General features: G+C 35.0%; 1 protein-coding gene and 1 long non-coding RNA gene across 2 annotated transcripts in view; both read left to right on the top strand.

The window, feature by feature from the left end:
- LOC108360682 (uncharacterized) overlaps positions 1–4,015 on the top strand; it is a 14,566-nt gene extending 10,551 nt beyond the window's left edge. The window contains exon 3 of the long non-coding RNA XR_001847165.1: positions 3,628–4,015. This is a non-coding gene — a long non-coding RNA (uncharacterized LOC108360682). The remainder of the gene's footprint in view (positions 1–3,627) is intronic.
- Stt3B (catalytic subunit 3B of the oligosaccharyltransferase complex) overlaps positions 1–17,599 on the top strand; it is a 146,777-nt gene that overhangs the window by 110,500 nt on the left and 18,678 nt on the right. The window lies entirely within an intron of this gene.

Genomic DNA, 17,599 nt, shown 5'->3' with positions numbered 1-17,599 from the left:
ATATATGTATGTATGTACATATCCTCATTAATTTATAACATAGTTTTTGTACTACAAGTACAAATGCATATACGGTCACTACCAGAAATATTTTGCATAGATTTTTTTTTTTGCAATATTCGGAATATTCTTCATGGTATTTTTTTTTGTTAATTTAAAAAAATATATACGCATGTGCAATTTTGAAGTTGCTAAAACATCCCGTTGACATTTTATATTTTTTTTTGCCACAAAAAAATTCGTTATAAGGAAGGAAATGCCCATCATCGTCAGTAAAAAAAATTCAAAAATCAAGGGAGTTTTTAGCAACTTTAAAATTGCACTTTATTTTATTAAATTTAATGGGCTATAAAACTGCATAATAGAATTTTTTTTTAAATTATGATTAAAAAGTTTGATATTTTGATGATAATTTGGTGAACTTAAACCAACTTTCTCTAAAGTGTGAAACTTTGATTTACATGATTTTTGTTGTAAAATGAGCTATATATTTTTTTAATTAACAAAAAAATACCATGAAAAATATTTTGAATATTGCAAAAAAAATCTATGCAAAATATTTTTGTAAGTGACTGTATTTGGTACAGCAGTAACTGCCTACGTAACTATATAAAATTTTTTAAATCACTGATTGAGATCAATTTAAGATATTATCAGTATATTTAAGTAATAATAAAAAAGTTAACACATTTAAGTAAAAAATAAATATATAAGTGCATCACCTATTCCATTTTGAGCGAAGCAAATTTATTCCTTCTGTTGATGGAAATGGGTTGAAAAAAATTCTTGTTTTGCCCTTGAGAGGGGATATTTGTGATAAAAGTTTATTTGGCTAACAAAAAAATTGTTTCCAGCAATCCCGGGATTTAAATCGACGGCCGCTGCTGTGACCGCTATCCCTTTTTACATATATATGTATACAAGTATACAGTACATACGATTCAGTTTCTCCAAAACCTCTAAAATTGAGAAATATTTTGCTTTGAACAAACAAATCGTGCTTCGGGAAGATTTTATTCCTTCACGTCACAAGCTCCTAACCATTTATATCTAATAAAGGAGAAAATTTGAACAATTTCACTCAATCCACAAATTTATAAGATTCCTACAGCTTTCAAGCGCGCAATTCATTTTTTATATAATTAAAATTAGAAATGTGCGATTAATCGGTTAATCAGTTTTTTAATTAATCATAATCCGTATTAATCGAATAAATTGATAAATCAGATCCTGATTAATCAGGTCCTGAGTAATTACTGTTTACTAAAAAAAATTAATTGAAATCTGAATAACTTTGTTCACTTCTTTCGAGTTTGCTTTCAAATGAAGTTTATTTATACGTATGTTTGTATGTACAAATTTGTATGTTCGTAAGCACATTCAATATTTTTCGTATTAATAAAAATGAAATGCCAAACAAGTACGTACTATGTAGTACATACATAGATACTACGTAAATATGTATGTAGCTCCCTAAAATGAAAAATACGTATGCATATATACGTACATACTCAGCAAAAAACACGATTACCGCAGAAACGAAAGTGGAAACGAGCTAGGCGATGGGAATCGCTTACCCTTTCGCTTCAAGAAGGCCTTACTTTAACATGGGCATGTCATTGGAGGTAAGCCCTTACCCGCAGCATTACCTTCAAACGAAGGGAGAACGCACGGATAAACAGAATCCAGAGAAGCGAACAAAGAATGCCTTACAGAGAAACTAATGTAGAATGCCTAGACAAGTACATACTTGTTTATATTAAATTGAAATCAGAAAATGTCTTAAAAGATTAAAATTAATTAAAATTTTTATAAATCAGTTTTTATACATACATATGTATGTATGTATTTAGGTATTTAGATTTTCTTAAAAATCGCTATGTACATACATGCATATTTAATAAAGCTTAAAATTGTACTTCCTCAATCTTGTACTTCGCTTGATTGACTGACTTCAACTTCGCTGTAAATTGAACAAAGCAAAACATGATTTTTATGCGAGACAAATTTCTACAGAAAGTAACGGTAGAAAGGAAATTTTTGGATATTCGTTCTATTTTTCAGCTGACTACGATGCAGCATTCTACTTTGCATTCCCCGAGATGAAGCAAAGAAGCGAAATAAAAAAAAATATTGTAGGACATTCTACTTTGCATTCCCTTAAATGAAGCAGAGAAGCGAAACAAATAAAATATTGTAGGACATTCTACTTTGCATTCTTTCGAATATATTTTGACATACAATATATCGTTGCCTTAATATAGAAAGGCCACATCGTCGCTGAAATACAAAAAGCCGTAACTAAGTAAAAATCCCAAATTCCCGTTTTGATTGATTATGATTTATTTCATGGAATTATGTGTCCCCAAATCATTTTAAGCAATTAAAAATTTCAGTCAGTTACGGCTTTTTTGCATTTCAGAAACTATATGAGTTAGGGCCTTTCTATATTAAGGTAACGATATTCAAAAAATTTTGTGATCCAAATCTATCTAAAATATATTAAAGCTATAAACAGCTCCATGATTTTGTTTTCAGAGATCGTGCCAACAGCGTATAGGGATTTTCTTTCATATGTAAAACCAGACTTTCGAGCTTGTGTTTACTATGCACGACGTTAGAACTGCTTGAAATTAATACAAATTGTTAAAAATTAGTGTCTAGCCGCCAAAAAGTAAGAAAACAAATGCAAAATCATACAATTTTTAAATTTTCTAACATTTCGCTATGCCAACGAAAGCAAAATTCTGTTCGACAGAAAATTCGATACTCAACGAAAATTTCGACACGCTTGCATAGCTCATAACACGAATTTCACTTTCGATCTTCGATCTTCGATAGCCAGCGAAGATCGAAAATCGAATGCAACTCATAATAGGGGCCAATATCGAGAGTAACTATTAAGGACTATTTTATTGTTCCTCCCTTCCAGGGTTTGCCTGCAATTGCTTTTGCGGACAGGTCTCTTACCTTGTTTATACCTACACAAGAACCGCATTAACAAAAAACCGATTATACTCAACATATATTTCTTTACAGCATTTACACCCCTGTCTTTATAGCGCACTCGATAAAGTCGTTTTCAAAAGTAAACAAAATCTGCAATTTTTATACGACTTTTTTTTAATAAATAATTTGCGCGGCTGACCGAAATGGAAACAAACAATAATTGTAATTTATTATTACAATAATTCGAATTTAAAACGGGCTGTATAAAGAAAACCAGCCTATTTTCACTTCACGTGAAATGAGTGATGCGTTTATACTTGCTTTCTAACTGATGTGAGAAACAAAAAACCGATTTGAAAACAAATTGAAGTCAATACACTTTTCAATTTCAACGCGTTTTGAAATTTAGTTTATGCATCCGTTTTGAATCACAGCGAACTGGGTCAAAGCGTTTTATGTGTCGGTGTAAACAAGGTATCTGACTACTTTTATCGCATCAATGATGGACTTTGATTTACAAAAGCCGAACTGGTGGGTTGACAAACCACCAGATGCTTCAATAGCATTTTGGACGCGATCATGGCTAATTCTTTCGAGGATCTTCCCCATTGAATCGAGCATGCAGATGGGACGATAGTTGTTTGGATCGTTTGGCTGCTTTTTAGGCTTTGGGATGAGATTAACCCCCCTATTATGAATTTTCATACGATAGACGATAAGCGCTTGCAAGCGTATCGTATAAAATGAGTTTTCGTATTATGGTTTCCACACGCCCGATAGATTGTGAATGACAGTGGTATTTGTTTGCCATTTATTGTGAATTTAAATGAAACAGCTGTTTTTTTCTAGCTAAAATATTTTCAAAGCAAACATTTTGTACCTTAAAAGTCGCGAAAACTTCCATAAACCATACAAAATTGAGAAAAAACATGTTTCCTTTAACCTCAATTACGTTTTACATAAATTCAAATGAATAAATTGTTGAAACTCGCATAGAGGCTACAGTACGCAATTGAGAGATGCTTCCAATCCTCTGGAGGTGAAGTCGATAATGTGAGTAACTGGAATAAGTTTTATTTGTTAGTTATTAAAAAAAATATCATTAGATTTCAGAGCAATTTTCAACTTTCGAAAAAAGCTGTTATATATGTTTGTTCTAACATAAGTGGAGAACAGTGTTGCCATTTCAGTCGTTTTCCGGCTAGATTTAGCCGGTTGCGATAGCAAACAGCCGGAGAAATTTCGATTTAGCCGGCAGCCGATTTGTTAGCCGTTTTGCAAAAAAAATAAAAAATTGCCGTTTTTAGCTGATTTTGTTATTTGCCTTGTTTTCTTAAAATTCAAATATATATGTTTTCATTTTTGACCAAGCGATCCAAAATCGGTTAGAAATGGCTACTAGCCTTATCGCGGAGAAAATTTTCATGTCAGGCAGGGTTATATAAAATTGGGTCGATTTCGCTTATTTTTATTTTAAACGAATATATTTTTTCTAAAGATGGCCGTAGCGAGGATTTTCGTCATAAATGTTTGTTATGAATGTATTAAGTTTAAGTCGTTTGTGTTTGGATATAGTGCCAACACATAGAATAAATGTTACAGCCCAGCAAAATATCGGTAATCGCTTTTAGTGGTAACGTGTTCTAGAAAGCATAGCGTTATAGTGCCTTCGAATTTCTTCGCTTTTTTTAGGCATTGCCGGTAATGCAAAGTAGAATGTCCTACAATATTTTATTTATTTCGCTTCTTTGTTTCATTTCGGGGAATGCAAAGTAGAATGTCCTATAATATATATATTTTTTAATTCGCTTCTTTGATTCAATTCGGGGAATGCAAAGTAGAATGTCCTACAATATTTTATTTATTTCGCTTCTTTGTTTCATTTCGGGGAATGCAAAGTAGAATGTCCTATAATATATATATTTTTTAATTCGCTTCTTTGATTCAATTCGGGGAATGCAAAGTAGAATGTCCTACAATATTTTATTTGTTTCGCTTCTCTGCTTCATTTAAGGGAATGCAAAGTAGAATGTCCTACAATATTTTTTTTTTATTTCGCTTCTTTGCTTCATTTGGGAGAATGCAAAGTAGAATGCTGCATCGTAGTCAGCTGAAAAATAGAACGAATATCCAAAAATTCTGTTTCTACCGTTACTTTCTGTGGAAATTTGTCTCGCATAAAAATCATGTTTTGCTTTGTTCAATTTACAGCGAAGTTGAAGTCAGTCAATCAAGCGAAGTACAAGCGTGAGGAAGTACAATTTTAAGCTTTATTAAGTATGCATGTATGTACATACCGATTTTTAAGAAAATCTAAATACCTAAATACATACATACAGTGACTCACAGAAGTATTTTGCATGAGAAGACGATTAAGTAAACCTTTGAATTTATTTGATTTTATTTTTTATGTTAAGTATTTGACAGGTTGATAAAATNTTCATGTAAACGTAACAAAACTTAAAAAAATCATAATTCATTGCTCACAAAAGTATTTTGCTTTTGACTAGGTGGTGAATAAATATACGATATTCTATCTATTCAATATTTTGTATGATAGCCATTATTTTTGGAAACCGCCTCCAAGCGTCTTGGAATAGATTCTATCAATTTTCGACAAAATTCAGGAGGTATTTTTTCCCATTCTTCGAGCAAAACAGCTTTCAGGTCACTCTTTGACGAAATTTTGTGTCCCCGCACTCTATCTTCGAGATAAGCCCAAAGATTTTCTATGGGGTTGATATCGGGACTTTGGGGAGGTGTTGGCAAATGTTTTGTGTTGAAAAGTATCCACATTTTAACATCATGAGCTGTATGTTAGGGATCGTTGTCGTGTTGAAATAAAAACTCGTTAGTTGACATACCCATTTTTTCAACACTGGAATGTAAGTTGTCCTTGAGAATGGACAAATAAAGATGTTTATCCATCGTTCCATCTATAAACACTAGTTTTCCAACTCCCTGAGCCGACATACAACCCCACACCATGACAGAACCTCCGCCGTGCTTAACAGTGGATTTAATATTTTTGATTCGCAGCTCCTAATTTTTCTTCCGCCATACCATACGACGACCGTCCGGTCCGAAAATGTTGTATATGCTCTCGTCACTAAAGATCACGGTTTTCCAAAACTCAAAACCTTTTGTTTTATAGGTGTTGGCGAATAGAAGTCGCTTTTCTTTATTAACTTTTGTAATTAGTGGCTTTTTCCGCGCTGCACGACCGTGGATATTGTTACTTCTGAGTACTCTGCGCACCTTCTCATCGGATACTTGAGTGTGAAGGGTTGCCTTTATTTTGTCATTAATTTTTGGGGCTGATAAATGTGGGTTTTGGCGATTTTCTTTTAATATTTGGCGTTCTTCTCTCACTGTCAGCAACTTTGGTCGACCAACACGCGTTATATTTTCTAAATTACCGCGTTCTTTACACCGTTGAATTACGTTTTCGATCGTTTGGCGACATCGAGTAAACATATTACAAATATATCTCGTAGGTTTGCCTTCATTGTGAAGGTATAAAATAATATTTTTTTCAGATGTAGTTAATTTATTACCCTTTGGCATTTTCGATGTGCACAGTACCACAATTACAAATGAAATGAATTCAGTAACTAGCAAAATTGATGATAAAACACACTAGTAACCACCACTTCAGCGAAAATAGAAAAACAAACGAAACTGCGCCCAGTAACGGTTTCAAAAACAAAAAGCAAAATACTCTTGTGAGCACAGAATTCCATTGCTACGCACGTTTTTTGTTGTATGTAACTAACGGTACAATTTTTGTGCACGCCGTGTAGCCCATTTCCTAAGAAAATGCTCAATAATTGGAGTACGCATTTTATTTAGTAAGCTCGGATATTTAGTGCATAAGAAATTTGAAATTTGTGCATACAAGTAATTATGCAAAATACTTCTGTGAGCCACTGTATGTATGTATAAAAACTGATTTATAAAAATTTTAATTAATTTTAATCTTTAAAGACATTTTCTGATTTCAATTTAATATAAATAAGTATGTACTTATCTAGGCATTGTACATTAGTTTCTCTGTAAGGCATTCTTTGTTCGCTTCTCTGGATTCTGTTTATCCATGCGTTCTCCCTTCGTTCGAAGGTAATGCTGCGGGTAAAGGCTTACCGCCAATGACATGCCCATGTTAAAATAAGGCCTTCTTGAAGCGAAAGGGTAAGCGATTCCCATCGCCTAGCTCGTTTCAACTTTCGTTTCTGTGGTAATCGTGTTTTTTTTTGTGCTCCCAGATAGCGCATATTCAATTCTGCCTTAATTACAAAACATCATTGTTGCCCACGCTTAAAGGTTAAAGGTAAGGGAAAAATGGATATTTTCAAGCACTATGTACACTAGAGTGGCCTTAATAAACCGATTTTTGAAAACCAAAGGTTTTCGCACGGAAAAATATGAGGTTGGGTATAAAAATAAATATGAAATTATTTTTAAAGCCTTAAGATAACCCTTAGGAGTTCCGGGTTGGACCGAAAAGTGACGAAATTGAAGCTAGTTTTTATGAATTTTCATATTTTATAATTTTAAGATGGCGAAGTTTTATTGTGTGCGTTTTTATCGAAAATTTCATGAAATAGCTTTTCCAAAATGTCATTTAAGTTTCAAATCGGTTAAAATAACGCATCATCATAGAATTGCAAGGCCTTAGAAGTACGAAAAAACACAAATCACTAATTTCAACCAAGCGGCAGTCCTATAATCCGATGTTTGCGAAAAGTCAAGCGTGAACGGCATTTTTTTTACAAAAATTAAATTGAACTAATACAGAAAAGGTAAAATGGCCGCAACATCGGTAAGCCCATCCAGGAAACAATTCCGATCCGATGACTATACAATTTTTTTTATTTGGAAAATGTGAAAGTGAACTCAAAGGCGCAAAGTTGCCGAGCATGAAACAAGTTCTGCAACTATTTTTTTGCAAAACGCGAATAAAAAAAGTCGGGGAATGTCGGTGTAAAAAATACAATTGATGCTACCAATGACTTTTATCAAAAGGCTAGCATTCCTACGATGACCGCAACCAACTGTGTGAAAAAATTTTAATGCCACCACCTATTAGGATTGTTCTATACCGAAAAATGTTATAGACCCATTTTTTATTTTGAAATCAAAAAATATTTAGAGACTGCTCAAAGTGCTCAAAGTATGCCATGTATTTTATATGGGGAAAAAACAACTTTTCATAGAAATAGTATAGAATTCTTAAAAATCAAGATGTATCCATCGGAAAACTCTGTTTTTCTTTAGGAGATTCCCAATAAAACCCACTTGTTTATTTAAGAATTTTTTAATGGTAACTATATTTTATAGGTCCTCCAAAGACCCTACATTTAAAATGCAATGGGGGGCCAATAAAAAATCGTTAGTATTAAAATGGTTAAATAAACAATTGGATATTATTATTGGAAATCTCCTGAAGAGAAGCAGAGCTCTTCGATCGAAAAATATTGATTTTCAAAAACTTTATACCGTTTCTACGAAAACTTGTTTTTCCAGTATAAAATACATAAAGGGCGAGGGTGTGAGATTTTCAACTGCCCTGTCGATATCATTCTTAGTCCGAATAAGAATTTGCGGGTCAATGTGCGAACTGATATACTTTTTGTATTATAACCAGTTTGTGTGCTTATTTGTAAGATTTTTTGTTTTTCTTCATAGTTAAGAAACATTGATAATGTTATGAGGCAGGGTGAATGATCTGATGAGAGATTAAATAATGCTTCTGTATTAACTTGGTCTCGCGCAATACCCTTTGTTACACCAAAGTCAATAAGATCGAGTATTTTTGGAGGTCCAATACGTTGGCTGACCATTAGACAATACGTCAAATCCTCTGTTCTAGATTACTTTATATAGATTTCTACCCTTTGGTGTAATCAATCTAGACCCCCAGAATGTATGTCTGGCATTGTAGTCTCCTGCTACAATAAACTTACTGCCAAACTTTAGGAAAAAGTCATCAAATTGTTTTTCCGTTATGTTATGACGAGGGGGGCAATATATTGCAGATACAGTAAGGCCACCCAAGTGGTCATCTATGTGTATTGCAGTATTATGAATGAACTCATCACTTTGCGGTTCTAATTCATAGTGCTTTATTCTGTTACGAATGAGAATGGCTGTTCCACCTCGGGCTTTACCTTGTGGATGGTTAGTATCATAGAATTTGTACCCATTAATTTGAAAGTTATTAAATTGCGTAAGGTGGTTTTCAGATACAAGAAAAACGTCTATATGAAAGCGCTCTAGGAAAATTTCTAGTTCGTTTTTATGCTGAGTTAGCCCGTTCGATTTCCAAAAACAAATTTTGAGATTATTCATGGTTTAGCTCAAATGGCCTGAAGTAATAGATTTTGATTTTTAATCAAATCTTGTACCATGCTCTGCATTGCCATCATTTGCTTCTGCATAACTTTCATAAAATTATTTATAGTAGCTTCTATGTTACTACTATTCTGGCCAAAAAGAGGTTTTGTCGGAGGAGTATTTTTCAGCATTTATGCAAGTTAGCGTATTGCACAGCTGCAAAGCTAAAACAGCGGTTTGATGATTCCTTAGAATCACTCCCACGTTCTTGGTTATTTGTAAATAGATCGTACAGCTTACTCCCACGCCTGCACGATATTTGTAAATGGACTTCACACCTGCCAAGCTGATCGACAATTCTTCAGAATCACTCCCACGCTTGTCTTACCGTTCAATTATATTCCAAAACGAACACCTGATAGCGTACGTGACTTTGGGCAGCTTTCGGTAGGACAGTCGGCAATGAATTCATACCAACACACAAACAAAGCTACCGGCGCATCGATACTAAGTCAGCCAGAGCGGGCAGCGCATCTACACCAATACACACACATCGACCAATCAGCGAGTAGTTACAAACCGCATGTAGGGAACTAGGGTAGATTGTAAGTGAATAAAGTTTAGTTCTGGATTGACATCAAGAGAATAAAGCTGTATTTGGCAAAGTGGCGCCCAACTGGCAAGGAACTATCTCACCTGGCAATTCCCCCTACAGCATGGATATTAACTAGAAGGACACAAGACAGCAAGCAGTAACAGGATATTGACTGGAAGGATACAAGGAGAACCTGCTTTAATACTATACTGCAATGCAAATACTATTGTAAGTAATTGTTCGATTTTTCGTGTGATCCAGTGAAATAAGTGTAGAAAAGGGCAATTTATTTATATTGTGAGTTTTTCTAAATTAATATCGAAATGAGTGTAACTAGAGAGCAGATAATCGAGACTCTGAGACAAGAACATGAACAAAATAGAAGAGAATTTAATGCCCAGTTAGGTGAAGTTATGCAAACACTTCGGCGCTTAGAGCCGCCATTTGCGGAGAATTATCTTCCTGTAAAAATAGATCCAGCTGTGGTTAACAGCAACGCAAATATGGATCTAATAAAATCCTTGCAAGAGTTTAAGGGGGATACCGCATCCTATCCGGCCTGGCGTTCCGCAGCGGAATTCGCCATCGGCTACTACACGGAGGGTTCGGAGCAATATTATATTGCAATGGGTACTTTTCGAAACCAGATAGTGGGCTCAGCGAACGCATCGCTCGCTTCCTTTTCAACTGTATTGAATTTTAAAGCTATAATAGCCAGGTTGGATAAAACATACGCGGAAAAGAGACCGTTACATGTTTTGGAAACAGAACTCAGTGTCTTAAGGCAGGGAAATTTGTCACTCTGTCAATATTATGACACGGCGGACAAACAATTAACACTCATAACGAATAAAAATATAATGACTCACTCCAACAACAGGGAGCTTTCCGAAGCGCTCAATGATAGAGCTAGAGAAAATGCATTAAGGGTCTTTATTTCCGGCCTAAAGCGGCTGTTATGTGATATTCTATTTTGGGCCAATCCAAAAGATTTGCTTTCTACGCTGGCTACTGCCCAGGAGTTAGTAAAGAATATTTGCGGTTAACAGCGTAGCAAATTCAGATAGCCCAAAATATCAGAACAATTATCCAAGCACTCCCCAAACGCCTGAGGACACTCCTACTCCAATGGAGGTGGACCGCGGATCTTCTGCATTCCGACGTACAAACCAGTCCAACCAGGGTTATAAAAAGGATAAGGCATTGCGAGGGCATCCCAAAAGGGAAGCTAATCAATACGCGTATAAACGGGATCGTGAACAACAAGGGTATTCAGTAAATTCACGAAAACCAAAGGTGCAACGTACGAACCATTTGAAGACATCCCAAGAGGTAGATCTACCAGAAAAAGGTACTGTGGATCGTGACAGTGATTCAGATATCGAGATCGCTTCCAATTTTGCGATGGAACATTAAATGATTTTTTTTGCGTAAGTTCGCTCCTACCCTACATTGCCAAGAAGAGGTCGGAGGGGCGGGAGCTTAGACTGTTAATTGAAAAATTTAAGCTTAAAGGGAGTTATACCTGTGAAGAGACAGCTTAAGGTCGAATCAATAAATGGGTGTAATCTCAAAAAAAAAAAATGCAAGGTTTTCCTTTTGGGAAAAAAATCAACTTTCTCTATTCTCCCAATTTTAAAAAGCTTCGATGGTATAGCAGGATATGATTTCCTAAACGAAGTAGGAGCTAAAATTTATACGAAATCGGAACATTTATTTTACGAGGGTGGGAAAGAAAAATTAAATAACAAAATGCCAGCAGGTAAACTCCATATGTTTGGATAGGGACTCAGTCTCAGCTATTGGGAAAGATTAGTTTGACTCTATGATTAAAAAGAACTTGAAGGCTTTTGCCGAACCTAACCGAGCTTTACCATATAATACTACGGTCAAAGCAAAAATTCGTACTACTTCCTCAGAACCAATTTATACTCGATCTTATTCATACCCGGTTTCCGCGGCAGGATTCATTTATAAGGAAATAGAAACATTGTTGAAGGACGGTATTATCAGGAAGTCTAGTTCAGCTTACAATTCTCCGGTCCACGTTGTGAATAAAAAAGGCATGGATGAATAAGGTAAACAAAAGCTCCGAATGGTAATCGACTCGAAAATAAAACGAAAAAACGATTGCGGATAGATATCCTATACCAGATATTCTTACCATACTAGCAAATCTGGGTAGTTCCAAATTTTTTACCACTTTAAATCTGGCTTCCACCAGATAATCCTTGAAGAGAAGGACCGCGGAAAAGCAGCCTTCAGCATTAATAATGGAAAATATGAGTTTAATAGGTTGCCATTCGGTTTAAAGAATGCACCTAGTATTTTCTAACGGGCCAAAGTTGGCAAGTTTATATGGATGATATAATCATATTTTCGAGGGACGAAAAGTCTCATATTCAACATGTTGATAGGGTATTAAGGAAGTTGAAAAAGCTGGAATGCGAGTTTCAGCAGAAAAGACAATTCTTTAAGAAGGAGGTTGAATTTCTCGGTTTTATTGTCTCCCAAAAAAGGGATAAAAATATGTCCAAATAAGATTAAGGATATAATTGACTATAATATGCCGGAAACACTTCGAGCATTGTGCTCTTTCTTGGGTTTTTCAGGATACTATAGGAGGTTTATGCGGGATTATGCGTCTATCGTCAAACCATTAACAAAGTATCTTCGTCTTATTATTGCTTTGAGACAGGCATGTGAGAGAGTGAGTAGGACATTAAAAACAGGAGTTTCGAATATATGGACATCAAGATACAGTTAAATTGTTGAATTGTTAAAAACTTAAAAAGCCACCGGCTTGTTTGATATAAATTAATGGCGTTTTATTTTTTTCGAAATAATGTTGGCCCGTTTTCTTCCATTTTTCAAGACGAAGAGTAACCTAGTGCAAATGTTACAATGTAAGGCAACATTTTTCAATACAAAATAATTTATTTAAGTAATACAAACATGACTTCTGATGTATGTACGTATAACGCCAGTTTCTTTTGTTAAGCATAGTATTCTGTTCCTGTTTCACGTGAAAAGGCTGTCAAATTGCATATAAAATTTCTTTCTGTGAAATAAGTGTGAAGTTCCACAACAAAGTAGTATTCTGTTCACGCTGTGAAAAAGCTTGCAACATGTTGGCAACACGAAGCTAACAACACAATTTTCATGGCAATACGCATGTACATTTTAAATTTTGTGAAAACCCTGCCAGCATTTTCTATTGCTGAAGTTACTAATTCGACATGATATTTACTTATGTGAAAATCATCGCCGATGGTATCGCTATTTTTTCGAATTCTTATCCGCTCCCGGGAAGAACTGTTCCATCGAGAAGTCACGTCTTTATGATCGATACGATAGCGATACAGCAATTAGGAACTACTTTGATAGGAATGACATTAACGTGTGCGATAAAGACTGAAGTGTTAAAGAACACTCTTCTGTTGGTTACATTTTTGATAAAACTTAATAGGAAATTTGGGGTACCTCTGAGCTTGCAACCACAGCCGCAGAGTTACTTACGCCATTTTTACCCTGCTTTCAGCTTAGATTGCTAGCTCAAATGCACTTATATTTTATAAAATTCCAACTAAACATTTTAAAATTCAGTTTCAAAAATGTGTGGTAAATAGGCATTAACATAATAAATCGAATAACACATCTGTTTAAAATCTAAACGTAATTTTATTATTTGTTATTTGAATATGATTGCTTGCACGTTAACTGAAAAATTTAATTTAATTTAATTTAAAACAAAAATATAATTTTGTTTGATTGAATTCATGGCGCAATAAACAGGTGAAGTAATAAAACAGCTTTTTCGCTTTATTTTCTGACATTCGGCTACCTTATAGTCAAATTTTCAGTCAAAATCTTTCTTCTCGCACTAATTACTTCACCTGGTATAATTCCGCCATGGATTGAACTTTCGAGATTTGCCTTGTAAATTTTTAAAACTTCAAAGAGTAAAAATCGTCCGAGCACCTCTTAAGAAAATAGAAAAGCGACAGAAATGTTTTTTGTTTTTCTGAAATGAGTTAAAGGGAAAGTGCATAACGTCCATTGCGTCGCCGTCACCGTCACCGGCAGTTGTCAAAAAAGCTGATTCGGTGTAGTTGTATGAAGTAAGTTACATGAACAAGCTGACGGTGACGGTTCCGCACAAATTAGCTGGCATATGCGTTTGCTTCAAATGACAACTATTCAGTGTTTTGTTTACATGTTTGAAAGTAAATTTTTCCAGTTTGTGAAAATTTTAATATTTATGGAAAAGCGAAATGTAAATAATAATGGAGGATAACCTAATAGAAGAAGGGAAAAAGTAAAATGCAAATTTTCCAATGAATATCAGCGAGTTAATGATTTTTCGGGCGCAATGTCAAACGAATTGTGTGTAACTTGACGCATAAGCATCGTTGACGGTAATGGCGACGGGTGCGGTGACGCTGTCGCAATGGATGGTATGTACTTTCACTTTTAGTATCGCTTTGATAACTTCCAATAGTGACGAAGAAGTGACATCCGGGCGATAGGCGAACATAAAGGGAGGTTAAGGAGTTAAACGATAAACGGTTAAGGGAATAACTGCAAAAGTATACTAAAAATTTCTGACGTATTCTCACGATTTAAGAAAAGAAAGTTTGTGAGAATACTCTTGGAGAAAAATTGGAGATATGAGAAAAGGGGGCGTGGCACCTCACATATAAACCGAACTTAACCGAACTAGAATATTAGAACTTGGAACGGGGATCTCATAGAGAAAAATCGCGTAATCTTGGAGAAAAGTTGGAGCTATTGGAAAAGGGGGCGTGGAACCTCTCATAATAAATAATAATAATAATAGATTGGCGCTTACACATATGTTCGTGTTTGGCCGAGCTTCTCCTCCGATTTGTGGCGTGCGCCTTGATGTTGTCACACAAAGCGGAGGGACCTACAGTTTTACGCCGTCTCCGACCGGCGATTGTATTTTTATGAGAAGCTGTTTTTCATGGCAGAAATGCACTCGGAGGTTTGCCATTGCCTGCCGAGGACGACCGCTGTTAAGAAAAAAAACTTTTCTACATTTTTTGCGATGTTGCTTTGACCAGGGCTTGAACCCGCGTGGAAGCGCGCACTGCTTACCACTACACCACAGCGGCACCTCTCATACAAACCGAATTTTTCATACTGCATATCTCTGAAAGTATTCATGGTAAAGTACTGGAACTTGGTATTGAGGTATATGAAATCAACCGCATACTCTTTGAGGAAAATTGGAGCTATTGGAAAAGGGGCCGTGGCACCTCCCATACAAAAGATATTATTTATACTAAGTATCTCTGGAAGTGTTCATGGTAGAGTGTAGGGCCTACAAACGTACCGACTTTTAGCTATATTTGAATGTATTTATAATTCTTCTGTAGGTGTGTTTATGAGTGAAATCCTCCTAAATGGGTGTCGGGATTTTAACAAAACTTTTTGTGTGTGTTTGAGTGCGTCTCTGGACGGTTTGGTTTCAAAATTTAACCCGCGGTAAGAGCAATACTATTACAAAAAGTGCTTCCAGGTGGCGCTGGAGTCGAGTTATTCAGGGCTATCACGGAATCCATTGTAGCTTCGATTTTCGTGAAATCTACGAAAGTGCTATCACAGAACCAATGGCTACGAACGTAAATTCGAAATTCGTAGAGAGCCTTCATTGAATCCGTTCGTAATAAAGATTCGTACAGATACTCTCCGACGAGTTTATGCTGTCGGAACAAAATTTAAAATCAATGAATCTTAAAAATAATGCAAAAAATCTGCATTATTGTTAATAATAAATATTTATTATACTCCAATTTTGTTGCAGCTTGATATAATTCCACATATTTGTGTAAATGTAGACGTAAAATACCAATGCCATACATACATACATATGTACATACATTCATTCATCTGCTAGACGCTATTTAATGAATGAAAATTAAAAAAAAAAACGCGAGGAAATAATATTCAACAACAATTTATTAGGAAAGAAACCTAACTATTTTAATATCATAAAAAATATTTTTCTCTTCAAAAATAATAAAATCTCAACTTAAAAAAGAAAAATAGCTCCGCTGCCCGAGAACTCGTAGACTCTACTATGGATTCCGTGATTACTAAAAATCGCTAAGTGAGAAAAGGTGCCGTGAATGTCAGATTAAATCGACCTGTTGCACCATTAAGTATATCGTACTCTCCTGTGTTACGATTGGCCTAATGGATGTGATTTTCCAATTTTATTATGCGTTTAAGCTTTTAAGGTATTTCGCCTGAAATAAGTGTATCTATATTGCTTTTCTATAGAAAAATGATACGCACCCATTTTGAAATTGCCACCAACTATACTATAAAGCGTCTAGGACAGATTCACTATAGAACCGGATCATTGTTGCCGCCAGGGAGTGAAGAGGAAAAAGTTTTCAAATTTATTTCGTTTTGCGATTAACCGTGCTATGAAATGCTGCACAATTGGAGAATTTCAAGAACTTCTTCACGGACATAACACTTTTGTTAGGTTATTTAATGCGGCAAATGATGATTCTATCGATTTATTAAAAATTAGCAAAAGAGGATATGTAAGGGCAGGACAATTCTTGAAGAGATAGGATGATAAACCATCAACATCCACATGCGAAGAGCTTTTAAGGCCCTGAATTCCATCCCAAACATCCTCAATAGACAGCGAAAGAGAGCCAAAGTTAATGGTGGAATTGGTTTTCTAAAAATTATCACTCCGATGTTCCGACGATGGATCAAAGTTAGAACTAAAAAGTCAGCGAAAAGATCGGCTGCCTCCTGGGTGGAGGAAGCATAACACCCATTGTAAAATACCACGGAGGGAATATTAGAGCAGGACTTTTTGGACTTAACGTAACGCCAGAAAGCTTTTGGATTACACTTAGGCCCACTTGCAGAATAACAGGTTGTCTATATAACTCGAAGTTTACCGGTTAAATTGATAAATTGGCTTGCACAATCAATGCTTGTGTGTAAAATTAAAGTTAACTCGTTAAATATTTAGCCCAGCAATTTTCGAAGGTTAACTAGCTAACTCTACATATGTCAATTTGTCAGTAACAAGAATAATAAAATTGAAATTTCAAAAATTTTAAAAATATTTTTGAACACATGTTTACATACACACATATGCACGTATTCATTTTTCCGCCTTCAAATAGAGGTTTCGGTCAGTATCGCGTAAAAAAATATGTATATGCGATTTAAATTCACCGAAAGTGTGCAGTGAAGAAGTGTCGCTGGCTAATTTGGAGAGAAATGAGCTGAAGATCTTCATGATCGCAGTGTTTCAACTACCATGGCGTGGATTTGGTACATAAATGAGTACATATTCAGGTCAAGTAATACAAGTCCCTCTTAAACTTGATGTGCTTGGACAGGCATGTGTATTGATCCAACCATAGCGAGATATAATTTTATTTAATATTTGCCATTCTTTAGTTTTTCTGGTTGTAATAGAAATTTTATATTTAATTTCAAATAATAAATATAAACAATCAAAACAATCGTCAAAAAAAAAGAGAGTGGTGCCTACTTAATTTAGAAATCCCTCGGGTAACTTAACTCTGAGTCAGTTTTCAATGCTGCAAAACATTGTCGGTTTTAGTAATGTAAAAATTTGNTAGAAATTTTATATTTAATTTCAAATAATAAATATAAACAATCAAAACAATCGTCNAAGTTAGAACTAAAAAG

The sequence above is a fragment of the Rhagoletis zephyria genome, unplaced genomic scaffold, assembly GCF_001687245.7.
Source record: "Rhagoletis zephyria isolate East Lansing unplaced genomic scaffold, Rhagoletis_zephyria_1.1 Rzeph_scaffold_00606, whole genome shotgun sequence".
NCBI lineage: Eukaryota > Metazoa > Arthropoda > Insecta > Diptera > Tephritidae > Rhagoletis > Rhagoletis zephyria.
This window is presented reverse-complemented; position numbering and strand designations above follow the sequence as displayed.